This window comes from Onychomys torridus, chromosome 13 (assembly GCF_903995425.1).
Source record: "Onychomys torridus chromosome 13, mOncTor1.1, whole genome shotgun sequence".
NCBI lineage: Eukaryota > Metazoa > Chordata > Mammalia > Rodentia > Cricetidae > Onychomys > Onychomys torridus.
The window spans coordinates 26,378,439-26,396,089 of NC_050455.1; the positions used below are offsets into that span (position 1 = coordinate 26,378,439).

At 40.4% G+C, this 17,651-nt stretch overlaps 1 pseudogene; it reads left to right on the top strand.

Annotated features, from left to right (window-relative positions):
• The first annotated feature begins 11,842 nt into the window (after positions 1–11,842).
• LOC118594619 lies at positions 11,843–13,115 on the top strand (annotated as a pseudogene).
• The last annotated feature ends 4,536 nt before the right edge of the window (positions 13,116–17,651 follow it).

The following is a 17,651-nucleotide window of genomic DNA, read 5'->3' on the forward strand; positions in this document are numbered from 1 at the left end:
AAGACCACATGAGACCAGGAATAGGCAGAGTGCTCGAGAGGTCCCCAGAAACCCACAATGATATATCCTGTGTAGTCTGCTGGCAATGGTCAAGAGAAAGCCTGATCTGACCTAGTCTGGTGATCAGATGGCCAAACACCCTAACAGTCGTCTTGGAACTCTCATCCAATAACAGATGGAAGTGGATGCAGAGATCCTCAGCCAGGCCCCAGGTGGAGCTCCAGGTGTCCAACTGTCAAGAAAGAGGAGGGTCTGCAAGAGCGTGAATTGTTGAATCCAAGATTGCAAAAAGCACAGGGACAAATAGCCGAACGAATGGAAGCACATGAATTATGGACCAAAAGCTGTGGTGCCCCCAGCTGGATCAGGCCCTCTGGATAAGTGAGACCATGGTATAGCTTGATCTGTTTGGGAGGCATCCAGTCTGTGGGACCAGGATCTGTCCTTAGTGCATGAGCTGGCTGTTTGAAACCTTGGGCTTATACAGGGACACTTTGCTCAGTCTGGAAGGAGGTGACAGGACCTGCCTGTACTGAATCCACCAGTTTTAAATGAATCCCCAGGGGTGCCTTGATCCTGGAGGACATGGGAATGGAGGGGAGGGGCCGGGAGGAATGCAGGAGTGAGGGCGGGAGGGGTAGACATGGGAACCCATGGCTGATGTATAAAATTTAAAACACATAACAATAAAGAAAAAAAATTATTTATTAAAAAAAAAGAAAAGAAACGCTAAGGCATGGGGACAAAATGTCTACGTATAAAGCTCATTGGCTGTGGTGATATAATAAAGCTTGCCTGAAGATCAGAGGAAAGAGCTAGCCACAGAGTTAGCTATAGAGATCAGGCAGTGGTGGCACACACATTTAATCCTAGCATTCAGGAGACAGAGACAGAGATCCATCTGAAATTCTGTGAATTCAACACCACAATGGGCTACACAAGATTAATCCAGTCTAAAAGAAAAACAGAGCCAGGCAGTGGTGGCACACACCTTTAATTACAGTACTTGGGATCACAGACATTTAATCTCAGCACTAGGAAGGTTGAAATAGGAAGTGATATGGCTGGGCAGAGAAAGGAATGTAAGGAGGGAGGAGAGAGGAACTCAGTGCTTTAAGGTGGAGTAGTTGCTAAGGTACGAGGTGGTGGCTTCTATGATCTTTCACCTTTCACCATGATAACTGGCTCTGGAGTTTTAGGATTCATGCTTCAATTGACATACTAGGAAACTGGGTCCAGAGCTGTCAATTGAGAGATTTATTAACCAAAATGGTTCTGAAATAAGATAAGACACTTGATCTTGTTTATGCAGAACCAAAGAGATATTATATGGCCTTAAGAAATTATAATTTCTATATAAATAATTCAGGATTATAATAATCCAGCTATACTTAAAGGTCAGAACTACAGGGCTTTAAAAATGGCAGTAGATGCAAATATTACACATTTAGAGGAATTGCTCTCCTCTCTAACTGAAATAGTTCTGCAGGATAGAAGGGGCCTTGACCTAAAAATTTTTCAATTGACCCCCCCTGGTTATTTTTCCTTCGACAACGGGGCCTATGCAAAGGCCTTAGGAAAGCTGTGCTGTTTTTATGTGAACTGCTCAGGGGTCATTAGAAACTCCATGGCCCTGCTGAAAAAGCAGATCCATGACAGAGAAAGGCAGCAGCAACAAGAAAACCACACTGGTGTCTGCCTTAGCTACCCCTTGCTATATTGAAAGTCAAAGCATTGGGAAAGTTGAGAACCAATGGCTTAGAAAATGTCTCTCCTTATCTAAGGTCTATTCAGGCTAACAAAGGCCAATTTATGCCTAATTTTCTTGCTTTTATTTACATACTGGTAAATTTTAAAGGGGCTGAGGAGGGTGCCCAACCTCCTTATAGAAATTAGTGAAAATGGCTGAAAAGAGGCAGCTGAGTCTTCTCAATGGGCCCAGTTGCAATAGAAGGCTATTCTCTAAGCCCATGCCTTGGCAGCTGCCCTGATGTCACTGTGGTCCCCATGAAGTGGGCAAGAGAAGTTGACCATGAGGCTCCATCCTGTCAGAGCCCTGTCCAAGTCAACTCTGCCAGGAGCTTGCATCAAATGCATCCTGGGGCAAATGGTCGTGATATTGACCACACCCATGAGGTCATACCCTGTCTGCCAGCATCCTGGACACTGGAGATAAGAGTGCCCTATGCAAGTTCATCCTCTATGCCATGCTACAGAGATCCAGCCTCACTATCATTAGCATCTGACTCTCTCAGCCTTTGAACTCCTGAGCCTAGTAGAGGGCAGATGGTGCCTAGATGTGGTGACTCCCATTTCCCTCTCTGACCCTGGGGTGATGCTGCAGGCAGTGAGTAAGTCCATTGACTTTCTGTTGGACTCAGGAGCTATGTACTTTGTTTTAACCTCTCCCTTGGGTCTCACAGTTCTCTCACCAATTCCTGTCATGGGGGTGGATGGGAACCCCTACTTCCTATTTAAGAGAAACCTGGGGCTGCCTGTATAGCTGGAAAGCTGTCTCACCTTTGTTCACTTACTTATCCTTCTTGGATTTGATGGTATTTGCCATTTTTAATCTCCCCTGAACCCCAAGGCTACAAGCACATTGGTAGCTCATTAATAAATTTCATGTTAAAAGTACAGACAGGTGTGTCTCATTCATAGACTTCATGGTACAGGATCAACTCATTTCAGATGTAACTTCAGAGGTTCGGAGTTTTAACACTGACAAATGCAGTTTTGATAAACTGATAGTGTACTGACTGCAAATAGTCTTGGGAGTCCTTATATTTTTGTGGACTTTACCGGTTCCAGCTTTTAGAGACAGGATAGTATTAGAGAGGATATGGAAACCTCCCTCCTCCTCCTTCACTCACTCAATCACTACCATTCAGTAAATTTCCTCTGGTTATAGATTTAAAGATGTGTTTCATTGGGTTGAAACCTGGCCCTATAAATTGTTCATACCTTTTAGCTCAAAGCCATGGCTTTTGCTATGACACCAAGATGTAAATCTGTTCCAGTTGCTTTACAAACACTTGCAGGTTCCTGCACAGTTCCAACCATTCTGCCAGACTCATGCCAATGTCAAACCCTCAGGGGCCCTACAGATACACCACCAGAAACTGCACCTTCTAAGGCTACCAACCAGGCAAATACTGCCAGGTTAACTTTACCCACACACCCACTCATAAAAACTTTGTTATTGGGGCTGGAGAGGTGGCTCAGAGGTTAAGAACACTGACTACTCTTCCAGAGGTCCTGACTTCAATTCCCAGCACCCACATGGTGGCTCACAACCATCTGTAATGAGATCTGGCTCCCTCTTCTGGCTTGCAGGGACACATGCAAACAGAACACTGTATATGTAATAAATAAATAAATCTTTAAAAAAACTTTGTTATCTCCTAATTCATTGACACTTTTACAGAACGGATAAAGGCATTCCCATTTCCAGAGAAACAGCAGATGTGGTGGTTCCTGTACTCCTGGAACACACCATCCCTTGATTTGGCATGCCATTTCACTGCTGGTACTACTTCTCCAGGCTCGAATGTGCACCTACCCAGCAAATAGAACCTGTTTTTCCAAGATGTCCCAATGAAGGACATATCTGCTCTCATGTCTCATTCATTCACCCTTGTCTGTTCTGAACAACCAGGGCACTTTTCCATTCCATTCTTTCTGGCAGTTATCACTCTTCCCATGACTAGCCTTGATCATGAGGCCATTGATACCAATCTATTTTATTCGAGCAACCTGTCTTCTCAGCTCCCTCAAAGAACAGATGCCTGCATAATGACAGCTAGGTGAATGCTTCTTCACTCATACCTCCTACTGTGCATGACCTCTGCCGTGACTGCCTCAACCAACAAGGAAGACGCAACACCAGGCTCTTCTTTCAGCAGTTTATTCAGGAACCTTGAACAATCTTCTGACCCCGGGGAAAACCTCTCACAGCCTTAAGTAATCACTGGGTAGCCAACCCTGATACGCCACGTGGGCACTACCAATAGGTCCAGATGCACAGAAGCAAGCCAGATTCTCAGCCTTAGCCAATTAAGGAGTTGTTTATCACAGAGAGCGCTCACCATCGGGAAGGTGGAGGGTGGAAGCCGGCGCCATCTTTAAGGTGCGGCTGCACGCAGCTCTCTACAGACCCCAAATCCCAACTTTTTCCTACTTCATCCTAAAAATAGCAGGAAGCAGTCTTGAGAATTTGGTGCCCTCATCACCCCCATTTGCTATCCATAACTCATCTTTTAATAATAATAAAAAAGGGAGGGATGTTAACATTCAGATACACCCCTTGGGGACCCACCCAGTGTCCTGACAATGCCATCTTATGTAAGTACTCTTCAAGAGAAAATGCCTCCCCTTCTCTCTCTCTTCCTTCATCTCTGTTTCCATGAGAGTGCACACACCTCCACTCTCTCTTTCTTTGTCTCTTTCCCTTTCTTTCTTTCTCTTTCTATTTCCTTCTCTTCCTCTCTCCCCCCTTTAATAGTAAACTATCACATTGTGTGAGTGACTGTCCACCACGCCCCTCAGCTGCAATCCACCAAGGTCTCTCTCCTGCCATTTTACAACAGGTTCTTCTTCAGGGAAACCTGGCCATCACTTCATTCAAGGGACTCTGGGTATGCAAATAGGCTCAAATCTGAAACTTAGTTCAAAGGCTGAGATTTCCTTTTTCTTTGATTCATTGTAGGCTGACTTTCGTTTGAGAATTTTTCAACTTATGCAGATCGAAAAAATGCAGTAGGCTTCTTATCTATATCATACCTGGAAATACCATGATTGATTATCTAGTACCAAAAGTCCATACAAGTCATGCCACTATAAAATTTACCTTGTCTGTACTGCCCATTATGGCTTAAGACATTATGGACATTAATTTGTTTGTGCTGCCCATTACAATATTTATGACTACCTTGACTTTGTTGATTCAGTGATGCCATATGGACCCTGATACTCTGTGGCTCAATCAAACCCACTGTATTTAATTCATTCAACTGAGCATCAGCATCTACAACCCTAAGGTCTAGCACAAGGAAAAGGGCAACATCAAAGCTCTTCACATGTCCTGATGCCTCCTCACCATTTTGCATTTTTTATTTTATAGGATTAGTGAAGTACGTGCCTTCTGGGCCCTCCCACTGTGGAGGATTAAGTTGTACATAGGGTACTTACTATAGCATTACAACTTCCATGGACCTTAAGTTCTCTTCATGAATACAAAGCCAAGGAATATCATGCATTTCCAACTCCTTTCCATTAGGCCATGCCCATTTGACAAATGCTTCAGCCAACCATTCAAATAAACTTTTGACACTTTTTTTTTGACTTCCATAATAAACCTTGAATCTTTACTCAGTGTGCCCATGTCAATAAACTCAGTTTGATCCAGTTTTTTGTTCTGTCTACCATTATCACTCACCCTTAAAATGTATTCCAGCACATATTTACCAGAATTTGTCTTGAATTTATTAGCAAACTCATTTAGCTTTTTACCATTGTAGCATACCTCCTTATTCTATTTTCCTCTAGGTGCTTGTTTAGCTTTTAGTCTGGTTATAGGTCTAGAGGCAAATATTGATGGGCCTTATGGGATATCAGTATAGTTTTGCCTGGCATATTCCTCAGAGAAAGTCATTGCTGGTTTATCAGACAATTAATTAATTCCCTCAGTCAAAGGTAGAAAAGGCAATATTTCAGGGTGTGAGGACATCTTCTAATGTAGATGGAGAGACTACTTCTACAGGTGAGATAAACCCTTGAGAATCTGAGGGTTCAAAATTCTCAGCCTCAATAAAGTCATCCCACACATCTCCATCCTAAGTTATAGGATCCCATTCTTTATCAATTAATGCTCTTACTTTAACAAGTCACATTCTCTGAGGCTGGGACTTGAATTTTTGCTGTAATTCAGCCAACCTTATAATGAGGGCTTCTGTTTGATTTTCTGTAACTTGAGATCTGTGGCTGCTGGAGAGAATATTCTCTTCCAGGGGGCACTTAGAAACCTTTAGGCCAGTGGTTCTCAATCTGTGGATTGTGATCCATTTGGGGGTTGAACAACATTTTCATGGGGGTCACCTAAGACCATCAGAAAATACAGATGTTTACTTTATGATTCATAACAGCAAGACTACAATTATGAAGTGCCAATGAAATAATGTTTTGGTTGTGGGTTGCCACAATGAGGAGCTGTATTAAAGGGTCACATAAATTGCCAAAAGTTTTATATAGAGTCACCAAATCTGTTGTCTCTCACATTTGGTGAATCAGGGAAGTCAAATGTGTTTTTTTCTTTTTTATTAAGAGATTTTCTATTCATTCTACATACTAACCACAGATTCCCCTGTTCTTCCTCCTTCTAACCCACAGCCTTGCTCCCCAACCCACCTCTGCATTCCCACCTCCTCCAAGGCAAGGTCTCCCATAGGGAGTCAGCAGAGCAGTACATTGAGGTAGGTCTAAGCCCCTCCTCCCTGTACCAAGACTGTGTAAATTGTCTTACTATAGGCACTAGGCTCCAAAATGCTGGCTAATGTACTAGGGACAGGTCCCAATCCCACTGACTGGGGGCCCCCTAAGCAGTTCAAGCTAAACAACTGTCTTGCTTATCCAGAGGGCCTAGTCCAGAACCATAGGGGCTCCTCAGCTATTGGTCCACAGTTCATGTGTTTCCACTAGTTTGGCTAGTTGTCTCTGTGCTTTTTACAATATGGTCTTGATATCTTTTGCTCATAGAATCCCACCTCTCTTTCATCGATTGGACTCCTGGAGCTCCACCTGGGACCCAGCCATGGAGCTCTGCATCTGCTTCCATCAGTCACTGGATGAGGACACTATGATGACAGTTAGGGTATTCAGCCATCTGATCACCACAGTAGGTCAGCTCAGGCACCCTCTCAACCATGGCCAGTAGTCTATGGTTGAGTCATCTTTGTGGATTCCTGGGAATCTCCCTAGCACTCTGCTTCTCCCTATTCCCATGGTGCCTTCATTTATCATGTTATCTCTTTCCCTGTTCTCCCACTCTGTTCCCATTCCAGCTCAAACCTCCTGCTCCCCTAAGCTATCATTCCCCAATCCCTTGCCCTCTATTAGTCCCTTTCACCCACAGTTTTCTCTTGTACATCTCATCCATTTCTCCATTGCCAGGTGATCCATGTGTCCTTCCTAGTGTCCTTACTAGCTAGCCTCCATGGAGCTGTGGGTTTCATTCTGATTATCCTTTGCTTTACAAAGTATCCATTTATGAGTGAGTATGTAATATGTTTGTCCTTCTGAGTCTGGGTTACCTCACTTAGGATGATATTACCTAGTTCCATCCATTTTCTTGCAAACCTCATGATGTCATTGTTTTTCTCTGCTGAGTAGTACTCCATTGTGTATATGTACCACATTTTTCTTTATCAATTCTTCTGTTGAGGGGCATCTAGGTTGTTTCCAGGTTCTGGCTATTACAAATAATGCTGTTATAAACATAGTTAAGCATGTGTCCTTGTGGTATGATTGAGCTTTCCTTGGGTATATGCCCAAGAGTGGTATAGCTGGGTCTTGAGAAAGACTGATTTCCAATTTTCTGAGAAACCACCATACTGATTTCTAAAGTGGCTGTATAAGTTTGCACTCCCATCAATAGTGTAGGAGTGTTCCCCTTTCTCCACATCCTCTCCAACATAAGCTGTCTTCAGTTTTTTTTGATTTTAGCCATTCTGACAGATGTAAGCTGATATCTCAGATTCATTTTGATTTGCATTTCCCTGATGACTAATGATGTTGAGCAATTCCTTAAATGTCTTTTGGCTATTTGAGATTCTTCTATTGAGAATTCTTTGTTTAGCTCTGTAGCCCATTTTTAATTGGACTGTTGGGTATTTTGATGTCTAGTTTCTTGAGTTCTTTATATATTCTGGATATCAGCCCTCTGTCAGATGTGGAGTTGGTGAAGATCTGTAGGTTGTAGGCTGTCGTTTTATCTTATTGACCATGTCCTTTGTCCTACAAAAACTTCTCAGTTTCAAGAGGTCCCATTTATTAATTGTTTCTCTCAGTGTCTATGCTACTGGTGTTATATTTGGGAAGTGATCTCTGGTGCCAATGCATTCAAGACTACTTCCTACTTTCTCTTCTATCAGGTTCAGAGTACCTGGATTTATGTTGAGGTCTGATCCACTTGGACTTGAGTTTTGCGCATGGTGACAGATATGGATATATTTGCAATCTTCTACATGTTGACATCCAGTTATGCCAGTACCATTTGTTGACGATGATTTCTTTTTTCCACTGTACAGTTTTGGCTACTTTGTCAAAAATTAGGTGTTCATATGTGTGTGGCTGATTTTTTTAGTTAATCTTCTATCCAGACACCTTACTGAAGGTGTTTATCAGCTGTTGGAGTTCCCTGGAAGAATTTTTGGGGCACTTATGTAGACTATCATATCATCTGCAAGTAGTACAAGTTTGACTTCTTCCTTTCCAATTTGTATCTCCTTGATCTCCTTCTGTTGCCTTATTGCTCCAGCTAGAAATTTGAGTATTATATTGAATAGATTTGGGGAGAATGGACAGCTTTGTCTTTTTAAATTTATTTTTATTTTTAAAATTATATTTGTGTTTTAATTTTACATATCAGCCATGGGTTCCCCTGTCCTTCCACTTCTGTCCTCACCCCCGTCTTCCCCCCAGCCCCTCCCCTCCATTCCCATCTCCTCCAGGGTGAAGACTACCCTGGGGATTCAGCTCAACCTGGTAGATTTAGTATAGGCAGGTCCAGTCCCCTCCTTCCAGGCTGAGCAAAGTGTCCCTGCATAAGCCCAAGGTTCCAAACAGCCAGCTCATGCACTAAGGACAGGTCTGGGTCCCACTGCCTGGGTGCCTCCCAAACAGTTCAAGCTATTCAATTGTCTCACTTATCCAGAGGGCCTGATCCAGGTGGGGGCTCCATAGACAAACATGGTATGGACTCACTTATAGTAGGATACTAGATGTAAAACAAAGATGACTAGACTGCTACTCACAACTCCAGGGAGGCTACCTAAAAAACAGGACCCTAAGAAAAACACAGGGATCGCCCAATGACAGACAGCCTTGTCTTGTTCCTGATTTTAGTGCAATTGCTTTGAGTTTCTCTCCATTTAATTTAATGTTGGCTGTCAGCTTGCTGTATATTGCCTTTATTATGTTTAGGTATATTCCTTGTATCCCTGTTCTCTCCAAGACCTTTTAATGAAGGAGTGTTGGGTTTCATCAAAGGCTTTTTCAGCATCCAATGAGAGGCTCATGGTTTTTTTCCTCACTTTTTTATATGGTGGATTGCATTGACAGATTTTTGTATGTTGAACCATCCTTCCATATCTGGGATGAAGTCTACTTGATCATGATGGATGGTTTTTTGATGTGTACTTGAATTCAATTTGCCACTATTTTATTGAGAATTTTTGCATCAATGTTCATGAGGGAGATTGGTTCATAATTCTCTTTCTTTGTTGTAGCTTTGTGTTGTTTGGGTATCAGGGTAACTGTGGCCTCATAAAAAGAATTTGGCAATGTTCCTTCTGTTTCTATTGTGCAAAACAATTTGAAGAGTATTGGTATTAGCTCTTTTTTGAAATTCTGGTAGAATTCTGCACTGACATCATCTGGCCTTTTCCTTTATTTTGGTTGGGAGACTTTTAATTGTTGCTTCTATTTCCTATTTAAATTATTTATCTGGTCTTGATTTAGTTTTGTGTGCGGTGCCTACCCAGAAAACTGTCTATTTCTTTTACATTTTCAAAGTATGACCCAGTGATTTATCTGGATTTCCTCTGTTTCTGTTGTGGGGGGCAGGATCCAGCTACCTTGCTGGCTCTGGGATGTGAAAGGGTAGGGGCACAGACTGTGCCCTGGGGTTTAGTTAGGGACTCAACTTTGGGGCAGTTCAGCTGTGAGACCAGTCACTCAACTATTTTTCCAACTGATGTGATTTGCACCCATGCCTCTATATTCTGCTGGGGTTGCAGGGAAGGGCTGGAAATGGGGAGGATGTTCAGGTGCTTGGGGTTGGGTGGCAGAGTGGGTCTTGGTGGGACAGCATCTAGTGGGTGGCAGCAGTGGGAGTGCCACCTGGAGGCAAGTATCTCACCTGCCTGCAGGCAGGTGGGGACTCACAGCTGGATCTTATGGTGGCATTTTCTCATTTGAAGTTTCTTCCTTTCAGAATACTCTAGCTTGTGTCAAATTGACACAAGACTAGCTGGTACAGAAAGTATGCTGGTTTAATAAATTGGTGGCATACTTTCCTCCAAAAGCCATAATTTCACTGGTGCTGAGTAGTTATCTAGGTTTCTAATACAAGGTATGGTATCCATCTTGTTGAGTGAGTCTTAAGTCCACTTAGAGAGCTGTTAGTTTATGTTAATGTATGTGTGACACCACTGCACCCATAGCATTATTATGCCATGGTGATAATTGTTGTGGTACATAAATATCATATCTGAGTAGGACTGTTGATTGCCTCCCTCCTTCGGAAGCTTACATGGTGCCTTCTAGTAACATGAAAGCTTATCCTGATCAAGGGAGTATCTAGGTCAGTTGCAGCTCTGGAATCTCTTGAGTCCTGTTTTTGAAGTCTATGATGTCTTCAGCATAAAGGACTTATCTTTATGTTAGGGAATATTATTTTAAGGTGTGTTACTTTTGTTTATGTTTCATTTGTTTAACTCTGTAAATCTGTGTTACTGTGCCTGTCTAAAACACCTGATGGTCTAATAAAGAGCTGAATGGTCAATGGCAAGGCAGGAGAAATGATAGGTGGGGCTGGTAGGTGGAGAGAATATATAGAAGGAGAAATCTGGGAGGAGAGGAAGAAGGAATGAGAGAGAATGAGAGGAGGACTTCAGGAGCCACCTAGCTACACATCCAGGCACAGAATGAGTAGTAAAGAAAGGGTATCCCATGGGAGCGCACAACTGATTCAGTTTCCCAGTTTGAATCTGAAGTCTATTCTGAGTCTATAGAGTTCAAGCTTGTTTGCTCTAAGGCTGTGTGAAAGTTCACATTAGCCCACAGAGTCTCCTTGAAGGGCTGTGAGAATGTCCTGATTAGCCCATAAGAGGGAACACACTATCTAGCTAGATTCAAGCTGCTGATGCCTTCCAGAGGTACATTGAGATAGAAAACGAAATTGCCTGTTCCTTGGTGCAAGGCAGGATAGATAGTGGTTGAATGCCTGTGCTGTGCATTGTTCTACCTCTGTCCTTCAAAACTGTATGTACATTGGCTGTGAAATAAACTCGGGGCTTTCTGGCATTGACTGGCAGACCTCTTGACTCTTTTCTGTCTTCTTCATTGTCTCTTCAATTCGCAGGCCTCTACCCAGCTACCCAGCTGACTGTTGGCAGGCCCAACAGTATATAGGAATAAAGAAAGATAAAAACCCCAAGGCCCAAGATAGATGAGATAATGTAAGAAAATCTGGCTAGCAAAAATCCAAGCTAAGGTCAGGCACTGATAAGTAAGAATAAGCCTCTATGTGTGATTTCTTTGGGAGTTGGGTGATGGGCCCCCCCAAAAAGTAAAAGACATCCAACAACATCTTCCATGTCTTGGGGGAAATGAAGAGCAACTGCAATAGGCTGTGTGTTTTGCTGTCTCTTAGCCTTAGCCAACAACTTGAAAGAGTGCTTCTCATATTTGTTTTTGAGTTTTAATAGGTGGTCTTTGGCTCTTGGAGCTATCAACATCAGTCTAGATGAGAAAAGTTTATTAAAATTATATATGTGGACATTGCTATGGCATAGGAGCAGTACTTAAGGCCTGAAAGTGCTCCACTGTCTGCCAGGTTAGCACCATGTATTCTGTTGGCATGGGATATGATCTGTTAGCTTCTATATTCTCTCCTAATGGAAGAGTTTTTCCAAGTTGAATATGCCATGAAAGCTGTGGAAAATAGTAGTAGAGCTATTGGGGTCAGAAGTAAAAATGTATTATCTTTGTGGTAGAAAAATTAGCCCTTTCTAAATTTTATAAAGAAGGTTTCAATAAGTGACTTTTTCTTCATTTTTCTTTACTAAGAAATTTTCCACTTTCTCCACATACCACCCACAGATCCTCCCTCCTCCCACCACTTAGCCCTCTCTCCCAAGCCACCCCGCATCTCCACATTGCCCAAATCAGCAGAATCTGGCACACTGAGCCTAGGCAGGTCCAAGCCCCTTCCCACTGCACCAAGGCTGTGCAAGGCATCCATCACAGGCACTGGATTCTCAGAAGCCTGACCATGCACTAGGGACAGATTCTGATCTCCCTGCCTGGGAGCCTTTGTCCAATGACTGATGGAGGCAGATGCAGAGATCCATGGCCAGGCACCAGGCTGAGCTCTGGGAATCCAATTGATGAGAGAGAGGAGGGATTCTACAGGTGAGGGATGTCGAGATCATTATGGGAGGACATGCAGAGATGTCTGGCCACACTAATGGAAGCCCATGAACTGTGGACTGGTGGCTGTGGAGTCCCCATGGGGCTGGACTAGGCCCTCTGGATTTGGAAGACGGTTATTTGGCCCAATAAATGACTTTTTAATGTTGATTGACGTATTAGAATGACAGTGGTGGGATTATTGGCAGATGTTCATTCATTAGCAAACATAGGATGAGAAAAAACATCCAATTTGCATCTAACTTTGGCTAAAATATTCCTATAAAACATCTTTCAGACATTGTGTCCATGTACATACATGCTTATACATCTACAGTGCTGTCAGAACTTTTGGTTGAAGTTTTGTGTTAGGGTTTTACATTGAATATGGTGGTGCCCAGCTCTATGTGATTGACTAATCAGGTGTTTCATGTGGCTCCCGGGGCTGTGCCATTGGCAAAGATAGGCAAGCTGCAAAGACAAAAATAGAAAAGCTTCAGATGAAATAAATGACCTGCTGTGACATTGTTAAAGAAGTTGCAAAAATAATTTACATGGTACAGTCTTTTGAACTAAAACTCATCTGTGTTGGTGAATTAATGAAAGGAAGACATAAAATTGTTTTGAAAGATGTAAAGGAGGAAGCAGGGAAATATGCAAAGGAATCTTTGAAGGAAGATGATGAATCAGATTGTGACAATATGTAACATTTTCTTCACCATCTCTTCTGTTTTACATTTCTGTGACAGGCCCTTATAACTATTTAGAACCACATATTATACATACCTACTGGCCAATTTTCATTAAATTTCTGTCTTATTCAGGTTTAATTAATGTATGACTGAAAACATTGTTGGGATAATTGAGAATGTTTTAAAATATTCATTCATGTTTAATTAAATTCTTAGTGTCAAGATTGAGCCCACAAATTAAAAGCTGGGTTATTCTTCGAAAATACCTTAGTGAAAACACTGTGGAAAAAGGCTTTAGAATTTAAATTCCCATCTTGTCTTATCTAGAATTAAATTTTTTATACTAAAAAACTATACATGTGTATTTATACACTAATTAATATGCATTATAGGAGTTTTGTTTTGTTTTTTTGAAACAAGGTTTCTCTGTGTTTCATTCCTGGCTATCATACTTGCTCTGTAGATCATACTGGTCTTGCACTCATAGAGAAAAACCTGCCTCTACCTTCTGAGTGCTGGAATTAAAGGTGTGCACCACCAATGACCAGCTGCATTATAGGCTTTGTAAAGATAAATAGTTAATAGTATGATTCCTCATAGAATCACTTTTTCAGACAACCATGTTCTTACAATACCCACTCCCTCCTCCTGCACTTATCTTCCTCCCTCTTTCTTAAGGATCCCCCTCTTTTCCCATTGTCCTATCAGATCACTTGTATCTGCCATTCCATCTTTACAATCTTCCCATCTTCTTCTGTATTTACGTCTTTTGTTATCTGGAAGGAGGTCTCCTTTCACATCTCCCAGATTAGATCACTTGTATCTGTCTATTTTACTTTACTCTACCCTCTTCCCATCTTCTTCTGTGTTTACTTCCTTCTTGTTCCTTAAGGAGCCTCTCAACTTGATTTATACCTTGCTATTATTCCCCACTCAATTTTTCCCCAACACCCCTTGACACTGACAATGTTTCAGTTTTGCTTTCCTGTTCTATAGTTTTGCTTTGGAACTAGAAGCCACCAACAGAGAGAATATGCAACATTTGTCTTTCTGGGTCTGGGTTACCTCACTCAATATGATATTTTTTTAGTTCCATCCATTTACCAGTTTCATCTATTACCCACAATGTTCTGATTTTATTTTCTTTTAACACTCAAAAGTACTCCATAGCCTACACATTATTTGTAAAGAAGAACTAGTCATCTAGATGGTAGTAATGCATACCTTTAATCCCAGTACTTGGGAGGCAGAGGCTGGTGGATTTCTGAGTTTGAGGCCAGCTTGGTGTACAGAGTAAGTTCCAGGATATCCAGGGCTATACAGAGAAACTTCGTCTCAAAATCTCCACCCTCAGAAAGAATTAGTCCAATAAGAATCACTGAATCTTATTTAATGTTTTACCTTTACAAATGGAAATCCTCAATAAGGTCTGTTCATGCCCTAATATACTTCTAAAATGTTTTCTATGAGGATAAGGGTATTTGCATATGTAATTGTTTTAAGGATGTTAAGATGTAATCATCTTGAATTACAAAGGTGGTCACTAACTCCAATAATAAGTACCTTTATAAGGGCAGAAGAAGATACAGAGTGACTATGTATGTAAAATGTAAAAAAAAAAGCCATGTAAAATGGATTCACAGAATGGAATGATACAAACATAAGAAATACGGACAGTCTCCAGAATCTGGAGATGGTAACGGACATCCTCTCTTCTTATGCCTTTAGAAGGAATATAGCTTATCAACATCTTGATCTCATAATTTTACCACTAGAACTGTGAGAAACTGAACTGGTTATTTTGAGCTACCACATATGTGGTAAATAGGCATGAAAATGAATACAAATGATTTTATATTACATTTGATTTTAATCTTTTAGCTATTTTAGTATGTTTTAGTGCAAAAAGTCAAATAATTATTTGGTTTGAATGAAAAATGTTTCATGTCATTTCAGGCATTTGAACACTTCATTCCCGGTTGGTAGTGCTGTTTGTGGAAGATTAGGAGGTTCAACCTTGTGTATAGGATACACGACACTTGAGGTAGCCTTTGAGGGCTTAAAGACTCACCCCATTTCTAGGTTTCTTTCTCTAATTTATGCTTTCAGTTTCAAAATGTGAGTTCTCAGCATCCAGTTTCTGATACTATGCCTTCTGGTTGATGCCACACTTCCCCTCCATCATGGATTCTTAATTTTCTAGAACTGTTGTACAAATAAATACTTCCTTCTGTGTGTTGCCTTGATCATGGTGGTTTTTTTGTTTGGGTTTTTCAAGACAGGGTTTCCCTGTGTAGCTTTGTGCCTTTCCTGGAACTCACAGAGATCTGCCTGGCTCTGCCTCCTGAGTGCTGGGATTAAAGGTGTGCGTCAACATTGCCTGGCTGATCATTTATTACAGTGTTTTATTACAGCAATAGAGACTAATTCAAACTGTGAATTTGGGAGAAGAGTCATACACATCATCACCAGTCCTTGAACTCATTCTGTAAAGTAAATATATCAACTAATAATTAAGAAAACATATTAAATCTGGATGGTGGTGGCACACACCTTTAATCCCAGCACTCAGAAGGCAGAGACAGTTGGATTTATATGAGTTTGAGGCCAAAATCTGGTCTGCAGAGTGAGTTCCAGGACAGCCTGGGCTACACGGAAAAATCCTGACTTGAAGAACACACATGAATACACACACACACACACACACACACACACACATAAATACACACACACACACACACACACTCACACTGAGGGGGGGAGGTGGAGAGCAAAGACAACATATTAAGAAATAGTAAATTTGACTATAAAGATTCCATGTTGCGGCAGTTGTAATATGGTAGGTAAATGGCACTGATAGGTTCATATACTAGAATGCTTTGTTATTGGTTGGTGGAACTATTTTGGAAGCACTAAGGATTGCAGACTTATTGGAATTGTGCCCACTGTGGGTAGGCTTTGAGGTTTCAAAAGACTCACATGATTTACTGTGTGTTTCTTGCCTCCTTCTTACAGATACAGATGTGAGTTCTCTATTGTTCATACCATTATGCCTTTGCTTAATCACCCTGGACTCTAACTCTCTGTAATCATAAGCTCAATTAAAGACTTCCTTTTACAAGTTTCATTGGCCCTGACATTTTTATGACAAGAATAGATAATTAACCAATACAAATGTCTTTAAATGAATGAAAATTGGTGTATGGTGAGGCATTCTTGTAACCTCAGCATTTTGGAGGATGAGAGAGAAGGACCAGAAGATCAAAGGCAACTGAGGATACACAGCAAGACTCTGACTTAAAAGAAAAAAGAAATGATTGAAATTTTATGAACATGTTTCAGAAGGAATGTTTTACTTTTAATTATCCTCTGTAAATTATATGACACATATAAATATTCTATATTATTTTATGTAATTCATAATAGAATATCTGTGTGTGTAATATCATGCATCAGATTCTTCTAAAATTGAGAAAATATTCTTCCGATTAAAAATACGATAGTCATAAAATATGTGAGAGTATTTTTAAGAGTGGGTATCAATTTACTCATTATCAGAGAACTCATACTGGTGAAAACCACAATGATGCAAAGAATTTGAAAACATGTTGAAATCTAACCAATTTCTACCAGAACATAATATATTTTTCTTGGTGAAAAAGCATAAATATCAAGAATGCAAGAAAAAATGTTATCAGTAGAAATAGTTAGCATCTGAGAATTCATACTGCATATGAAATTCTATGAAAATAAAGAACATAAAAGTTCTTTTGAACTAGTTAAATTTGTTCTGAAAATAAGAAAATTCATACTGGGTATTGTTGTGAATGATAGCAATATGAGAAAGCCTTTATTGTATTGTAGAAACTGAGTATTAAAACCTTCATACTAGTGAGAAAAGTAATGAATATAATGTGAATATATTTAAGGATTCAGTTTTCATTATGTAGTAGAGAACTCATACTGATAAGAATACTCATGTATATGAGTAATATGGTAAAGTTTTAATGAAGTGAGGGCAATTTTTAAACACCATAATATTCACACATTTGAAAAATTTCATGATTGTAAGCAATACAAGATAGTCTTTATACATAATTGAGTTCTCCCCAAAACTTGATTACATTATTCTCTTGGTAAAGTTTTTAATGTATTGAATGCTTAACTGTCTTCTAGTCTTTGTGAACACGTTGTTTAATAGAGAATTCATACTGTAGAGATCGTAGTGAATGTAATGAATGTAGGAAAATTTTAATACATTTTTTTTGTCCCCTACTATATTTCAGAGAACTCATACTGGTGTTTTTCTTATCTTATTATTTAAAAAATCCAATAAAGCCCTTAGTATGCTTGATCAATTTGATAAAATTGGATCGTTGAGATTGGTTTTGAAATCCATTATAAATATAAACAAATAGATAAGACTATTACTGTGCACTGACAAATGACTGAATCAGAGTATTTCTATTGTTGTGAAGGTTTTCATATGTAGATAATTCAAGAATAATTTTAGACATAAGCCAAACTCTAGTATATATCAATGAATTAATA